Source organism: Podarcis liolepis, assembly GCF_965112155.1.
Source record: "Podarcis liolepis genome assembly, chromosome: 16".
Lineage (NCBI taxonomy): Eukaryota > Metazoa > Chordata > Lepidosauria > Squamata > Lacertidae > Podarcis > Podarcis liolepis.
The window spans coordinates 23581037-23597561 of record NC_139567.1 but is presented as its reverse complement, the minus strand read 5'-3'; the positions used below and the strand labels follow the sequence as shown (position 1 = coordinate 23597561).

The 16525-nt window shown below is 45.0% G+C and overlaps 1 pseudogene across 1 annotated transcript; it reads right to left on the bottom strand.

The window, feature by feature from the left end:
• Window positions 1–9205: 9205 nt before the first annotated feature.
• On the bottom strand, window positions 9206–11818 carry LOC310696142 (large ribosomal subunit protein eL31-like; annotated as a pseudogene). Its single transcript has 2 exons — window positions 11768–11818; window positions 9206–9627 (listed from the first exon to the last, which is right to left on the bottom strand). The product of its transcript is annotated as a large ribosomal subunit protein eL31-like (transcript).
• Window positions 11819–16525: the final 4707 nt, after the last annotated feature.

Sequence of the window (16525 nt, the reverse complement as noted above, 5' to 3'; positions counted from 1 at the left end):
CGAGCGAAGTGTCCACTTCCGCCACAGTAAAGACAGAGATTTCCCTCCCGACGCCGCGCCTTCTCTGCGGGGGAAAGGCGTGGCCGCACTGCCCCGAGCTGCATAGGCTCCTCCATTAAATCAGTTGTGACTGTGGGGCTGCCGGAAAAAGCTGGTGCCGTGAACTGGAAGTGTCGGCGACCCCGGGCCTGACGACGATCCTCCAACCGGTCGTCTATTTGTAGGCTCCGTTGAATGAGGGTGTCCAGCGTGGTGGGGCGTTCCATTGTGGCCAACTGGTCCAGTACCTCGTCCGAAAGCCCTTCGAGATACTGGTCCCGCAGTGCCGAGTCAATCCAGGTCAAGTCCTGTGCCAACAGCCGAAACTCCGTGGTATATGCGGCCACCGTGGACTTGCCCTGTTTCAAACGCCGAATCGCCCGGTTGGCTTGACTCTCTTTCTGGGGGTTGCCGAACGCGGCCTCCAAACGATTGCAAAACCCCGTATAGTCTGCCAGCAAGGGGGAGTCCTGCCTGAGTAGCGGCAACGCCCACTTGGCCGCCTGGTCCTTTAACAAACTAATCAAAAAGTGCACCTTGGTGCGGTCATCAGGAAAGTTCCGGGCTCGCCCCTGGATATACAGCTTGGCCTGGGCCAGGAACATGGGAAAGCTGGCCGGGGCTCCATCAAACTTCTCAGGCAAAGCCACTGGGTACTTGCCCGGAGCCGGGGCGTCGGCCCCAGGAGCCGGTAGGGCTTCCAAGTGTTGCTGAAGTGCCACAACCGCGTCACTGAGCTGCTGCACGGTGTGAGTCAAGGCCTGGTTCTTCTGGGCCAAAGCCACCAGTGCAGCCGCCTGTTCAGCCATGGCCTCTGGCTCTTCCCGAACGCACCCCTACGAAGGGGGAGTGCGGGTGTGGCGGGAGCAAACTGTGCTGGTCCCGGGGGTAAGGTACCTTGGGTGTAGCAGAGTCCACACGAAGAGGGGCGAGGTCCGAGGCAGAGAGCCGGGCGGGGAACAGGAACGCTGGAACAAGAGGCTGTGCAGGGAGCAGGAGTACCGGATAGTCAGGAACAGGAAGCAGAGCAGGGAACAGGAGTACCGGATAGTCAGGAACAGGCCGAGCAGGGATCAGGAACACAGGAAGGTCCGAAGCCAACAACGACGTTGCTCCCGCAACCTGGGGCCGGGCTGACTGGGCTTTTATCCTCTTCTAAGGCCAGGGGCGGTCCCGGCCCCCAGGAGCCCCGCCTCCTCTGGCCTTAAGGCGAGCACTCCTCCTGGGGGCAACCAGTTCCCTTCGCCTCTCTGCCCTAAGCCTCTGCAGATCAGGAGAGGCCGAAGGGTTACTGGGCCCTGGAGGAGGCTCACCTGTGGCCACTGAGTCGTCAAGCCTCTCTGGGGCCAGAAGGGTTTCACCTGGGGCCAGCTCCTGATGCACTGCCACAGGTGCAGGTTCTTCAGCATCTAGGCCTTGCCCCAGTTCAGCCGGCCCTGGAGGCGGGGACTCTTGTGCAGGCTGGGATTCCTCTGTTTCATCCTCCGAATCGGAATCCCAGGCCATCACAAAGGGGGGGAGAGGGGGGGGAAACCCGCAGGAACTCGCAAGACATTTTCGTCTTGCGAAGCAAGCCCATAGGAGATTCGTTTTGCGAAGCACCTCCAAAACGGAAAACTCTTTTGTCTAGCAAGTTTTCCGTCTTGCGAGGCATTCGTCTTGCGGGGCACCACTGTAATGTTTTTGTGGTTGCTGGAAACCCCAGCAAGGGAGAGGGTTCTTGCACTCCGGTCCTGCTTGCAGGTTTCCCACAGGCATCTGGATGAGAACAGGATGCTGGATCTCACTGGCCTGATCCAACAGGCTCTTACATTCTTAATAGCAAGTGAGATAGTGTAGTGCAGTGATTAGTGTGTTGGATCAGGACCTGGGAGAACAGGGTTCAAATCCCCACTCAGGTGTGAAGCTTATTGGGTGACCTTGTCACCAACGCTCAGACTAACCTACTTTGCTGGATTATTGTGAAAATAAAAATGGGAGAACCAGGCACATCATCGTGAGCTCCTTGGAGAAATGGTAATAATAATAATAATATTAATTTATTATTTATACCCCGCCCATCTGGCTTGGCTTCCCCAGCCACTCTGGGCAGCTTCCAAAAAAATATTAAAATACTGTAATACATCAAACTTTAAAAGCTTCCCTAAACAGGTAGGAAATGAATTTAATAATAAAACAGGTAGGATATGAATTTAATAATAAATAATTCTTAAGGTCCAGACTAGGGTTCTGCAGGAACTGTTGAACAGCAGATGGGCTGCCTCCTCTCTTAAGGAAGCCTTTATGACATTCTGGATCCAGCCACTCCCTCCTTGCTTGATGTAATAAGCCAAGAGGGGCAACAGCTAATTGACTGCCACTTATCAAAGCACCTCATCCATTTTTTCAGGCCTCCAAAATTATGTAAGGCTGCAAGGGAAAGCTACTTGTGACTTTCAAGTATCTTTCAAGTATCTATGCATCTATCTGACAAACCTTGGGTCAACCACCCCTCATTTCCCCTCGAGTCCTGACCATAGCAAAGCTGTGAAATTTTACAGCCATGGACATAGGCAGCATATGTTAGACTTGCTAGGTCTTCACCTTGTGGCATTTTGAGTTAAAATGAAAGCTTTAAACTTCTCTTTCTTTCCTAGTTTTAGAATTATTTGTATTTCTAGGTTGTGGCAGTTTAGGCTGGCTCCTTTCCAGGCTGCAGCCTTCATGTCCCTGTCAACAGAAGCCTGTAGATTACATTTAGAAATTTGCAAAAATCTGACACCTGCCACTTTCCATTGAGCTTTGGGTGGAAAACGTCCCTGGCCTCTTCCATTTTTAATGTCAAAGTCAGCCTGGCGGAAGATATCACCTCCAGGTAAAGTCATTCATAACAGGAGCTCACAATGGCGAAGTTCTTCCTTCTCCTTTGCGAAGCTGCTGTGCCAGAAAAAAAGGGCCATGGATTTCACTGCCGCTCAGCACAGATGTTCAACTGAGACCTGATCCCAAATCATCTGTTGATAGATTAAAAGCCACAATGTCTGTTCAGGTTGCTGTCACTATGCCAAATGCAATGCTTGATCAAGAACAGCAGCAATTTTCTTTGCATACCAATTTCTGGTATGAAATTATAATCACCATCATTGTCAAATACCCATCCTTCACTCTAAGGTCCCAGGGCAAGTTGAAACAGTGAAATACAATATTAAAAGCAGTTTTAAACAACTTGCAACGACAAGGGTTGTCACATGGAAGATAGAGCAAGCTTGTCTTCTGCTGATCCAGAACCCAAACCAATGGATTCAAATGACAAGAAAGGAGATTCTGACTAAACATTAGGAAGAACTTTCAGGTGGTAAAGCTATTTGACAGTGGAGCAAACTACCCTGGAACATGATGGACTCTTCTTCACTGAGGGTTTTTAAACAGAGGTTGGATGGCCATCCATCAGGATTATTGAGCTGTACTTCCTGTATTGCAGGGTATTGAAGAAGATGACCTTTGGGATCCCTTACAACTTACAATTGTGATTCTATGATTTCATGTCATAGGATCATCATTTGTCATAGGTGGTGGGGGGGAGCTCTTTCTGAGCGAGTCCTAGTGTTCTTTAATACTTTTGCTAGGATTTTGATTGTATTGTATACAAAGTAATTCTCCCAGGTCTGAGAATTCGTCTGTTCTGCAGCTGTGCCTTGCGAAAATCCGATCTTACCCACTGAATTGGATCTGATCAGATGTGTGGAAAATCAGAGAGAGATTTGGTTTACTGAGCTTCTGTTTCAGCAGGTAATATTACATTTCCCCAAGGCACAGCTGTGGAACAAGACCCAGGGGACTTAATCAATACAATCAATACAATCAAAATACAGGTCAAGCTAAAGTGTTGGTGAGCTCTGGACAACTGTGAGCTCTCTAGCGTACTTGAAGCCTATATTGTGCCCTTACTTGTCCTGTCCTGCCTGGGCCTGCTGCCCCAACTGAGAGCTTGACCAGATCATCAGATATGCCTGAACTACTGCCCATCCTCAGCCTTGCCCTTCAGGGCACAGCCTCTGCTCTATCAGTGAGTGTCCTGGGATCAATATGGCCTTGAAACCCTAAGCTGGGAGAAGATAGGAGACACAAAATCCAATCATGTAAAAGAACTCCAAGATACCCAACCTAACATGGAAGGGACAGGTAGGTAGCCGTGTTGGTCTGCCGTTGTCGAAACAAAATTAAAAAATTCCTTCTAGTAGCACCTTAGAGACCAACTAAGTTTGTTATTGGTATGAGCTTTCGTGTGCATGCACACGAAGGGACATTTGTACATCTTAGCATGCATAACTACCACTGCTGAGTTTATTATATTCCTTTAGGGCAGTACAGAGTGGGCTTGTTTGTGTGTGTTTTTTGTTTCCTTTTAAATAAAATCTTCAGAAATTTGCTGGATGCGCCAGAGCTGAGTATTATAACCAGGATGTTTTAAAATAGAAAGAAATAAAAGCAAAGTGATGTCAGTCTCTTCTCACTAATGCCGTAAGATACTGATGCTCTTTACTTATGGATGAGGCCCTCTCATTCCCACCTGGTAGCCTCAGCAGCTTCATGAATATTTACATCTGTGAGGGGGGAGAAAATCCTTCCATCACCATCCTCTCCCCACTGGGACCAAGGAAAGCAGTTTCTCAAAAGACACCAAGCCATTAGACATACGCACAAAAACATGCCCACTTTTCTGAAAATAGCACACAGAATCCCTAACTCACAGGTTCTGTCTTTCATAAGGGAAGAGTGAGCCTGTTTAGCAAGCTGGCAAGAAGGGAACAGAACAAAGGATCCTAATGAGAGCCAGAGCGGTGTAGTGGTTAGGGTGTTGGACTAGGACCTGGGAAACCAGGGTTCAAATCCTCCTCAGCCATGAAACTCATTGGGTGAGGGTGAGGCCATGGGTGTAGCCATGGGGGGGGGGAAGCAGCAGAAATTAAGTAAAAATAAGCAAATAAGTAAAAATCAAGTAAATGAATAAAAATACTTAACTAACTGGCCAATTGCATCACAGATAACTCTGTTCTGCCCCCCCCCCCAACATAAAGCCTGCCCCTTGTAAAGTAAATAATGGCTACACCCATGCCTTGGGCAAGTCACTTACCCACAGCCTAATCTATCTCAAAGTGCACCCTCACCCGCATTTTTCTATGCACTGCCCAGTACAATGGCAGCTGATTAAAATTCCCAGAGCTCCCTTCTCAACCAGAGAATGAGGATAACCAACAAGAAACTGTGGCAGAAGAGGCTCTGCATTATCTGTGATGCCTACAGAATTGGACCATCTACCTACAATTTTCCATTTGATTTTGAACCTTTATATATATATACCAGAGATGGCTGAACTTAGGTAAAGGGATGCAGAAAATGAAGGTTCCTCCACATTTCATTGCTGCACATTGAAGAATGCTGGACAGCCCACGCTCAAATTTCACCTCAGACGTTAATTCCGTTTGTGTGACCTTTACAACCTATTACGTCAACCTCAGTTCATCATCTTCAAAGTGGGAATAGCAACCTATTTCGAAGCCCTGCTCCCGCAATTTTAAACTGTTTTGAGTTTTATTTGATTTCATATGAATTATTTTAAATTCTGCACTGCTTCAGTAATCTTATACTATTCATAAATTCATTATCAAAATCAATCAGTAAGTTAATGTGAGAACAAAAAAAGCACTTTGTATTGCTAAAAGAGTTCTAATAATAATAAACAAAACCCAGTAAGAATCCCCACAACTGCTGCTCTCTTTGTTTGGTCTCAGCTGACACTGAAGAGAGAGTTCAACTGTGGAACTCACTTCCACAAGGGGCAGTGATGGCCACCACCTTGGATGGCTTTAGATGAGGATTAGACAAATTTATGGAGAAGGCTATCCATGACTACTAGCTATGATGGTTATGCTTTGCTTCCACAACTGGAGGCAATAATTCTTCTGATTACCAGTTTGCTGGAAGCCATGGGAGGGGAGAGTGATTATGTGCTCAGGTCCTTTTTACTGGTTTTCCACAGGCATCTAGGTGGCCACTGTGAGAACAGGAAGCTGGACTAGATGGGTTGCTGGCCTGATTCAGCAGGCTCTTATGTTCTTAGATTCAAAATCCTGTTTTGACTAATGCAGAATTTGAGGAGAGAAGCCTTACAGTACTCCTGGTGTGGAAACAATCTAAAACATTTCAAGAGAATATTTCCTCAAGTCCCTTCCACCTCCTATCAATGCATTCCAGGTTACAGCATGAAACAGTTCAAGCATATTGTTAAGAGAGATCTTTTGCCTTCAGCTGCCATCACAAAGGCGCTGCTTTAAATTAATCTGCCTTCCACACACCAGCACTTATCTCTTTATGTAGAATAAGGGATATTTATGTCGTTGCCTGGAGCCAAAACTCAGCAGCAGAGCTCTCCTTAGCTCTCTGCAAAATATTCTCATCTCTCAACTCCTTTTGTCAAGTTTTCCAGCATATTATCAGAACCATTATCCAACTCTATTGTGTTCCACTCCTCTCCCTCCTGGACAGTCCTGCTTATTTAAGGAGGGTAATAAGATATCCCCCACCCCAAATACTAGGGTGTTTGTCTATATTGAAGTATATCAAACAAATCAATATCAAAAACAGTGTTTTTAGAATTTTAAGGTCTCAAATATAGAATGAATATTCATAAATGCACACATATCTAAATATATGAACCATGTGTCTGAAATAATATGGGAGAGCAATCCTGAAGCCATTTTGACTCTCTCAATGACCTCAGATATTCTTCTGCAGTAAGGGAGGCAAACGGGGAAAGCCTTCCCATTGTCTTTTTGCTTTCAAATCCTGTCTTAAGGCTGTATTTGTGTGTGGATAGGGTAAGCCTGTGACCTGGATTCCAGAACTAAAGTATTAATTATCACAAAAGAATGGCCAGACTGCCCAGGTAATGCAATCAGTGACCATTATCAGGTGTCTTGGAAAACAGAACAAAATAAAAAAAATCCTTCCAGTAGCACCTTAGAGACCAACTAAGTATGTTATTGGTATGAGCTTTCATGCACATGAAAGTTCATACCAGTAACAAACTTAGTTGGTCTCTAAGGTGCTACTGGAAGGAATTTTTTTATTTTGTTTCGACTATGGCAGACCAACACGGCTACCTACCTGTACATGGAAAACAGGATTTCTGCTGTTGGCCACCTCCTCTGCTCTAGACTGCCTCCTGCTGTGATGTATGTACGTTGTTTCAGGCGGGTGGTCTTGGGCTACAGGGTGGGCAATTTCAAAAGTCTGTATAAGGGCTTGCGCACCATTGTTCAGGGTTCTCTCCTCCCTCCTGCGTGTGGTGAGCGGGGACCCTGTTGCAATAATTCCTTTAATAAAGATCAGGCTTACTAGACACTTTGTTTCTCAGTATACTCTGGTTGACCTCCTACCGATAGGGAACTTTAGAAAGACTTTTTACAGGCTCTGGAATACCCCATAAGGGAAAAGAATCCTACCTGATTTTGATGTATATACTCACTTAATATTTTTTTCATTCTGGTAGCTAAAATATTTGCAAATAATTTATAATCGTTATTTAATAGAGAAATAGGCCTATAATTTTTTATTTGCAGGAAATCAGAATCTTGTTTTGGAATTACTGTAATATAGGCTTCTTTACATGTTTCTGGGATTTCACCTGTTTTTAAAATCTCATTCATCACATCTTTCAATGGATTTACCAATTGTTCACTTAGTTTTTCATAATATTTTGCCATCAATTCATCTGGTCCCGGGGATTTGCCACTTTTTGTCCAGCATGATTCTAACTCTGACATGATGCTGTGTCCTTCCTTTTTGCAGAAGCAGATCTCCCAAGAGGTATACCCCAAAAGGTATAACGTGTACCATTTGGGATGCCATTCTGGTTAAACCTGGCTGCAGTCTGTTATAAGTTGCTCAGGGACTCTTTCCCATACACATGAAGCACACAAAGACCAGATTGGATATGCCTGTTCCCAAAGATCTAATTCAACTCCCCCCCACCTAACAGCTGTTTAATTTACTGGGAGAATGCATGACAAGTCAGTCTCTCTCTTTGTAATAACCAAATTACAGGAGGTCAGAAAATGTTGATGCAACGTAAGCCAGATATCTTTGACAAGGAGGCCTGAAAGTATTTGGTTTAACATTTGCCTTCCTGGGAAAAGGAAGGCAAAGTTGAATTGGGCTGCAAATGTAGCTGTTATTGCATCAGCCATTGTATCTGTGAAAATATTACCTACATATTGTACAGTGTGATGCACACACAAAAAGCCTTTTGTGGCCCCCTAATGACTGTCACCATTTAAGTTAATCCTTTTCACATTAAGGAATGATGGAACTTTATCTTCTAAGCCTTGCAGGATGACCCAGAACTGTCGGCATTTCCTTAATGTGGATCCAGGCTGTGAAACTCCTATATTTTTAGACACTAAAAATGTCAAGCTTTCATTTGGTTATTGCAATGGATAGCTCTCCCTACAAGGAATGGCAGCGATTGCTTCCTGAAAACAATGCTAGACACGCTCTCTGTTCCAAGGAGTTTTGTTAACAACTGGAAAGATGAGAAAGCAGAAAGGCCACCTCTCCCAAAACAACAAGGCAAAGGAGCTGATCTTTCCAAAAACCATGCTTTAGCTTCCCCCAAAACTGTTGGGCTTTTGAGACATCATCTTCCATGGCTAATCATCACAGGGAGACTTCACACTGGTGGCCACCTTGGAAGAGCATAATGAGCCAGAGGCCTAGTAAATATGGAACCCCATATATACAGTGGTACCTCGGCTTACATACGCTTCAGGTTACAGACTCCGCTAACCCAGATATAGTGCTTCAGGTTAAGAACTTTGCTTCAGGATGAGAACAGAAATCGTTCTCCAGCAGCGCGGCAGCATCAGGAGGCCCCATTAGCTAAAGTGGTGCTTCAGGTTAAGAACAGTTTCAGGTTAAGTACAGACCTCTGGAACGAATTAAGTACTTAACCCGAGGTACCACTGTACATAGCTTACATTAATACAGAGAATATATGGTAATGGCATGTGCAAAACATTCATATTGTGGTGCCACTTGAACCTTCTGTGGCAATGTCTTTTTCACTTTTTGGAAAACACTTTTTTTTTTAAAAAAAGTGTCATAACATTTTTATTATAATGAAAGATTAGTTTTCATCCACATTAACAGTCTGTAGGCTTTTGAAGGTGGTAACTGGCACATATGTGACAGTTTATTAGGCGAATCCTCATCTTCATTGCGTTTTCTGGATAAACGCACACGGATACGGTAAGGAACATTCCTTACTCCTTTTGCCCGGACAGCCTTGTTCAAGCGGGTGCCAGTGCGTACATCAGGAGTCCCCATCTCATTCATTGCAAATTTATGGATCTCCTTGAGAGCACGAGGAGCCCGCTTTTTGAAGCCCACGCCATGGATCCGTTTGTGAATGTTTATAGTATATTCCCGAGTAACCACCTCATTGATGGATGATCGTCCTTTCTTCTTTTCACCACCTTTCTTTGCAGGAGCCGTCCTGCTCAGGATCAGACCAGAAAGACTTTGGAAAACACTCTTAAGGCTTTCTGTCTATCAATTCAATTTAGGTTCTCTCATTGACCATACTAAGTAACGTACTTGAAGCTATCCCTTTCTTGAAGAAATATTTCTTCTGGATTTTCCTTTCAAGCTGCTAAAGGAATTCCGCCCCACCCTTGATCTTTCAGAGAGATGAGCTTCATTGTCTAAAAGTGGCACATCATAGGTTCTCCTGCATTGTGGCTTGAAAGGCAAGGCCTTCTAAGGTACAGGTCTTCAACCAGCAGGTGGGTCGAGGCCACACCAGGTGAGTCTCAGCAAAGCTGTTGTTGGCACGTCGGATTTCAGTTTAGGCTGACCAGAGCAAAGAAGCACTACACGCATGTCTGGATTATGACATGTTCTTCTGATGAGATCCTCATTTTATCAATTTCCACAAATGCTGCAGTGTGGTAGGAGAAAGATGCACAAGGCTTTATTATTATTATTATTAATATGATACATATTGCTGGTGAACCACATGCTCGTGCCTTTCTCCTGACACTGCAAGAATGGTTTTCACTTAGTAGTACCGTGAAAACCTTAGAAGTATCTGTGCGGGATGCACATTCGCAACCCGCAGCATTCGTAACCTGTATCTGCACCAGTGCGGGTTGCGATTTGGTGCTTCTGTGCATGCGCAAAGCGCGATTTAGCACTTCTGCGCATACGTGACCGCCAAAACCCAGAAGTAACCCATTCCGGTACTTCCGGCTTTCGGCGATCCGTAACCCAAAAAAACGCAACCTGAAGCAGCTGTAACCCGAGGTATGGCTGTAATGCTAAGGTAATAGTAGGTACTGTATATTCAGTGGGGAGTTTTCAGGGGGTACTCCAGGGTACGCACTAATGGCACCTCTTTTTGTTGTTAAAAAGTGTGGCGCTTATCCACACTCATCCAACTTCATGATGAGTACTGCCACCTATTTTCGGGGGTGGGGGGTGGGAAGCACTGGGTATATTGCCATTTTAGGATTAATAACGAACACTAACAGCACTGTTAAGTATAAAGCAAAAGTGGACCCCACGTTGCAGCCTGGGAGTCAGAGGTCGGTCTTGGGTCTCAATCAGTCAAAGACCACTTTTCTAAGGGAAAGCAAAGTGCGAACATGAAGAATCACAACTTTAGATGATAAATATATAAATGCGAAGTTTTACTGATAAGCCACTGTCCTCCTTTATAATCTATGTTTAATCTTTTTTTTAAAAAAAATACTATTAGAGTTGGATTTTCCAATCAAATTTAAAAACCAGTTGGGTAGTGGCAATCTTCAAAATCCCTACTTTAATTGTGGACATTCAAACTATTTAGCATGGGACCCAGGCTCCATCAAGTTGTGTTTTACTGGGCCTTATGTGGATCAAAACTTCTACAAAACTGAATGACAAAAAACAAAAACAAAACGGACTTCTCAAGTATCAGGATTTAGAAATCTTATTTTATTTTGGCAATAAGGTTACAAATTGGCCTTTTGTACAATGACTGCAGAATTCAAATTACCTTGTCCTTCTTAACTGCATAGTAGGCACAGCTCTGCAGGGAGCCTTGCTAAATACATGGGCAGAGTCCAGTTACAAAGAGACCTTACGTTCTTCTGCAGGTGATTTGTCAAAACAAAACAAACAACCCTACTAAGCAATTATGTGTCTGTCTAAAATACTTTTGCAACTAGGCTTCTATCCAGCAACATAAAAAACTAATATCTGTATCACTTTGCTTTATCTTAACTATTTGGTTAAGAGTTCTGTGAGATTTGAAGGCTTACCATACACAGAAATGAACTACTGTACGTAGTAGCACCTTGTACCTCTCTTCGCCATGGGATCTTTGCAGTAACAACTCTAGACCACTGCAGCAACGTTTTAGGATGATCTTTCACATACGACAGTGAAACACAAGATGCCGTTGCATAAATATTTCCTCACAGATTCTTTCCCTTGGCAGTCATCTTGTCTTAATTGACTGAATTAAATTGAGTTCCCTACTGTTCATTTTTCAGCTTTTATGTCTGCCACTCAAAAATTTGGGATTTTGTGGAGGGACCCAGAAAGGCAACCCGAGGTGACAGGCAACCTGAGGTGATAGACCCTTTGAGCATTATTCTCATTTTATGTGCCCCCTTTTGTTATTTGCCATATCTATCAGACAAACCTGACAGGAAGTTAATGTCTTCTGATTGGAACTCTTGCCAACATCACACATCCTATGGGGAACTTACCCGGGCTGTAACAAGGAGCAGGCTATAAATCACAGACCACTATTGCTAGGGAAATCTCTTCACAAAACAGGGAAGGGGTGGAGAATGGTAAGAACAATTATCCACATGTTTCTGAAGTGCCTCAGGTTATTCCTTGCACATCAATTCATCCAAGGTGTGTCTCCCCGCCCCATTTCATTCTTTTATAAGTTGAAAATGGGAGAAAATACTTTAAAAGGGTTTTGTTTTTTTTTTTGCATACCTGGAGGAGCAGGAGATAACAGATCAAATGACCACAGAAAAGGGAGTAATTTGCAAATCTAGCCAGAGGCAACACCACTACCTTCTCATAGTAAAACATATCATTCTTGACTGTTTCTTCCTTGCTTCTTGCCTCTTCTATGAACTTCTATGAATTGTTACAGGCTTTTAAACCTCTAGTACAGGGGTCCCCAAACTAAGGCCCGCGGGCCGGATAAGGCCCAAGGGACTCATTTATCCAGCCTGCGGCAATGCTCGCTGCCACCGCCCACTCTTACTGGCGCTGCGCTGCGTGGCTGCCCTCTTCCAGGTTGGAGGAGCACCGGAAATAGCTTGTGCACATGCGCAAGCATTATTTGCACATGCGTAAGCGTTATTTAAGGGACGCGGGTGGCGCTGTGGATTAAACCACAGAGCCTAGGACTTGCTGATCAGAAGGTTGGTGTTTCAAATCCCCATGACGGGGTGAGCTCCCATTGCTCAGTCCCTGCTCCTGCCAACCTAGCAGTTCGAAAGCACATCAAAGTACAAGTAGATAAATAGGTACTGCTCCGGCGGGAAGGTAAACAGCGTTTCCGTGCGCTGCTCTGGTTCACCGGAAGTGGCTTAGTCATGCTGGCCACATGACCCAGAACCTGTACGCCGGCTCCCTCGGCCAATAAAGCGAGATGAGCACCACAACCCCAAAGTCGGTCACAACTGGACCTAATGATCAGGGGTCCCTTTACCTTTTAAGCATTATTTACGGTGCACATCCGGGTTGAAGGAGGCCCGTGCACATGCGCACAAGCTATTTCCAGCGCTCCTCCAACCCAGAAGTGCGGCGGAAATAGCGTGTGCGCATGCGTATCGGCACGCGCTCCCCTGCCCTCCGGCCCGCCAAGTTTGCTGACCCCTGCGCTAGTAGTAGAAGACAGCTCCAACAGTTGCAACTGTTGAATGTGTGTGTGTGTGCAGGGGTGAGGGCAGGGGGTTGGGGTTGGATGGCCATTATCAGTTTCAATAGTTGCCCTCCACTTGGGGTCTGTGGACTCAATTGTGCTTTTATCTTCATCCTCCACCCTCTCCCTCTCTCACCCCCCCCCCCCACCAGAGACCTTTCACGAGCTGCTATGCTTCAGTTGCTGCCAAGCAGCTATGTTTCATCTTCACCCCCAAAGGACTCTGTGGCTGTAGATATTTAAAGGAATTCCCTAACCCCCCCACCTCTTTTCTTGGGGGCCTCGAATAAGCTTTTCATAGCTGCAATTAGCTGAAGGCCAAGCACAACCTTTTAAAACACCAGAGCTCCTCGTTTCATCAATCATTCCGCAGAGGGATGGAATTAGGCTGCTAATGTTAATTTCATCAGACAGGGAGCTGATTTCCTCTGGGGTTACTGCATGACTTACTGCAGCATCACAAACGAACCCTAATTTGCCTAGATCTGGGGTCCTGTGGAAAGATGGTCTAGGAAGAGATGGTTGGTGGACAGCTAGATAGCTGAGTCTGACGTATCTGTGCCATACCATGTTAATGCACTAGGGATGGGGGCGGGGGGTGGGGAGGACAGAATAGTTCTTTCTGTTTTTTCTTCATATGGGAAGAGACAGGATACGGGTAGATTTGGGACAGGGAAAGCAAAATGCTGCTAGGCACATGGCTATGATAATGCCTCTTTATCTCCACTGAACCTCTCGTCCTAAAGTGTATGCTGAATAAATGGCTATCTATTCCTCCAGGTGCAGTAAACGCTTGCTCTTCTTTTGAGTACACCAGTCCACTTCTCTCCATCATACTGTTATAGGAATTCCAAGCGCGCGCGCGCGCTCTCTCTCTCTCTCTCTCTCTCTCTCTATATATATATTAAATGTTCATAAATTTACAAGGTCTGAAATGGTACAGGAAAGCAATCCTGAAGCCATTTTGACTCTTCCAGTGACCTCAAATATTCTCCGCAGTGAGGAAGGAAATGGGAAAGCCTCCTCCTCATTGTCTCTTTGCTCAAATCCTGTCTTAAGGGCGTATTTGTGTTTGAATAGGGTGAGCCTGTGACCTGGATTCAGGAACTAAGTATTTAGCATCTCAAAAGGAATGGTCAGGCTGTCCAGGTGGAGCAATCAGTGACCATTGTCAGGTATCCTGACAAACAGGATTTCTGTGGTAGACCGCCCCCTGTGATGCATTTCTGCTGGAGACTACTGATGTATAAAGCCTTACATGGTTCTAGTGCAGAGAATCTTGGAAGCTCCCTCTACATCTCCTCTGAAACTAAGCATGATGCAACTCAAGCACATGTGTTTAGCACTGTGACACCAGTTCTCTAGGATTCTCTTCCTTAAGAAGTGAAGCAAGCCACAACATAGTTTATGTTTTCAATGTTCAATGGAAAATTTCCTCTTACATCTTCCAAAATCAATTTATTTCATTTCTGCAATTTGCAATTCTTGTTGGTCTTTATATTGTAATACTGTTTTAAAATCCATTTTATATTTTTGGGTATTCTCTGAATGCAGGTGAGCTTATAAATTCTGAAACAAACAAAATGATTGCACATCCATCACAGCCTTCCTAATCCACTGAGTTTAAATTGTTTTCAGCAACTAAAAAACTGTCAGAAAACAGCTTGGGTACCAAACAGTAACCACTGTAGAGTTTCTCTGGACTGTGAAGAGAAAACCACCAAGACATCAACAATGAGATGGGCATTTTATAGGATCTGAAAGAATCTATCTTGTTACTTCCTCCTTTTTACAGCTTAGGTCAAATTAGCAACACACTTTTTAAAGCATTCCTTTGGACAGAATGATTTGAAGTGAATGCCACAAGACATATTCCTCAAGGTGACTGTATATTAAATGAAGAGGAGTTAATATTTGTAGACTACCCTGACCTGCAAGCTACAGGAGAGAAACACAACCTTCAAAACAGATTTGTAGATGTAAAATATAAAATGTCAGCTGAGAATATATTTCTGATTCTTGTTAATTCGTACTACTGAAATGCTGGTCCATCATTTTGGTGTTTTGTTTTTCCCCCTGTTTCCAAAGGTTGTCCAAGGTTGGGCAACTCTCTAGAGAAAATGGAATGTTGCAAAGCTACATTAATGCTCATCAACCAAGATACACCAGGGCCAGAACCAACACAGAGCTGGAATCAATGGGCAACTGTGTCACATTGCTATAATTAGGTATGCATTTCTTCAATGAATTTACAAGCAAACACCACACCATGAATGCTCTACTCCTCTTGTCAGTCCTGATCAGTGTGTGCATCTCTGTGTGAAGATAAAATCCAGTCACTGCTTTCCTCCAATTGCGGTTAGATGCATTCCTACACAGTACTAGGACTCATCAATGTCAGAATTCTTACTTCTTCTACCCAGAGTCCATCCACGTGCTGTTCTAGATTTATCAACTATAATTATTATTATTTATTACATTTGTATACCACCCTTCATCCTTAGCTTTCAGCATGGTTCAGAGCAGAAGAATAAAAGATAGAAACACAAAATGTATAATAAAAACAAGGAACAAAACAAACAATAGTCTCCCATACCCCAAAACACCTTTAAACAGATAGAGGATGTTAGTCAGCCCAAAGCCTGGTTGAAGAGGAACTTCTTTGCCTGGCGCCTAAAGATGTATAATGAAGGTGCCAGCTGAACCCAGGAGAAGAGTTTGGATTTGATATACCACTTTATCACTACCTGAAGGAGTCTCAAAGCGGCTAACATTCTCCTTTCCCTTCCTCCCCCACAACAAACACTCTGTGAGGTATGTGAGGCTGAGAGACTTCAAAGAAGTGTGACTAGCCCAAGGTCACCCAGCAGCTGCATGTGGAGGAGCGGAGATGCGAACCCAGTTCACCAGATTACAAGTCTACCGCTCTTAACCACTACACCACACTGGCTCTCAGGAGCGTATGTCTGCCTGTTCACCAGAGTTCAGGGTTGGAGAGGGGCAGGGAAGCTCTCCTCCTGCTCTCTGCTTCTGAGACAGGCATGACCTGGTGGCGGAGGCAGAGCTACTGTGGCCAGGCGCACCTTGATGCAGCCAAGGTGGGATCTTCTCTGCCACCGGGTCAGACATGACCCAGCGGTATAGCTACCGGAGCCAGGTGCAAAGCGCCTCAGAGCCAAGGAGGGTGGGCGTCAGTATTGCTGCTGGGTCAGACCTGTCGTGGTGACAGAGCCGCTGCAGCCAGACATGCCTCACTTCAGCCGAGGAGGGATGTTCTCCACCGCCGGGTGGGTGGAACTACCACAGGAACAAGCGTTGCAGCCAAGGCACAGCTCCTTCTGGCACGGAGCCAGACTCCAATGAAGGAGCCTGCTGTGGGGACACCTGTTTGTGCCGCCTCTCAAAATTGCACCAGGGGCCACGGCACCCCCCACGCTACACCTCTGGCTGAATCTTCCAGGGGAGAACATTCCACAAATGGGGAGCCACTGTGATGCTCACATATAGGGT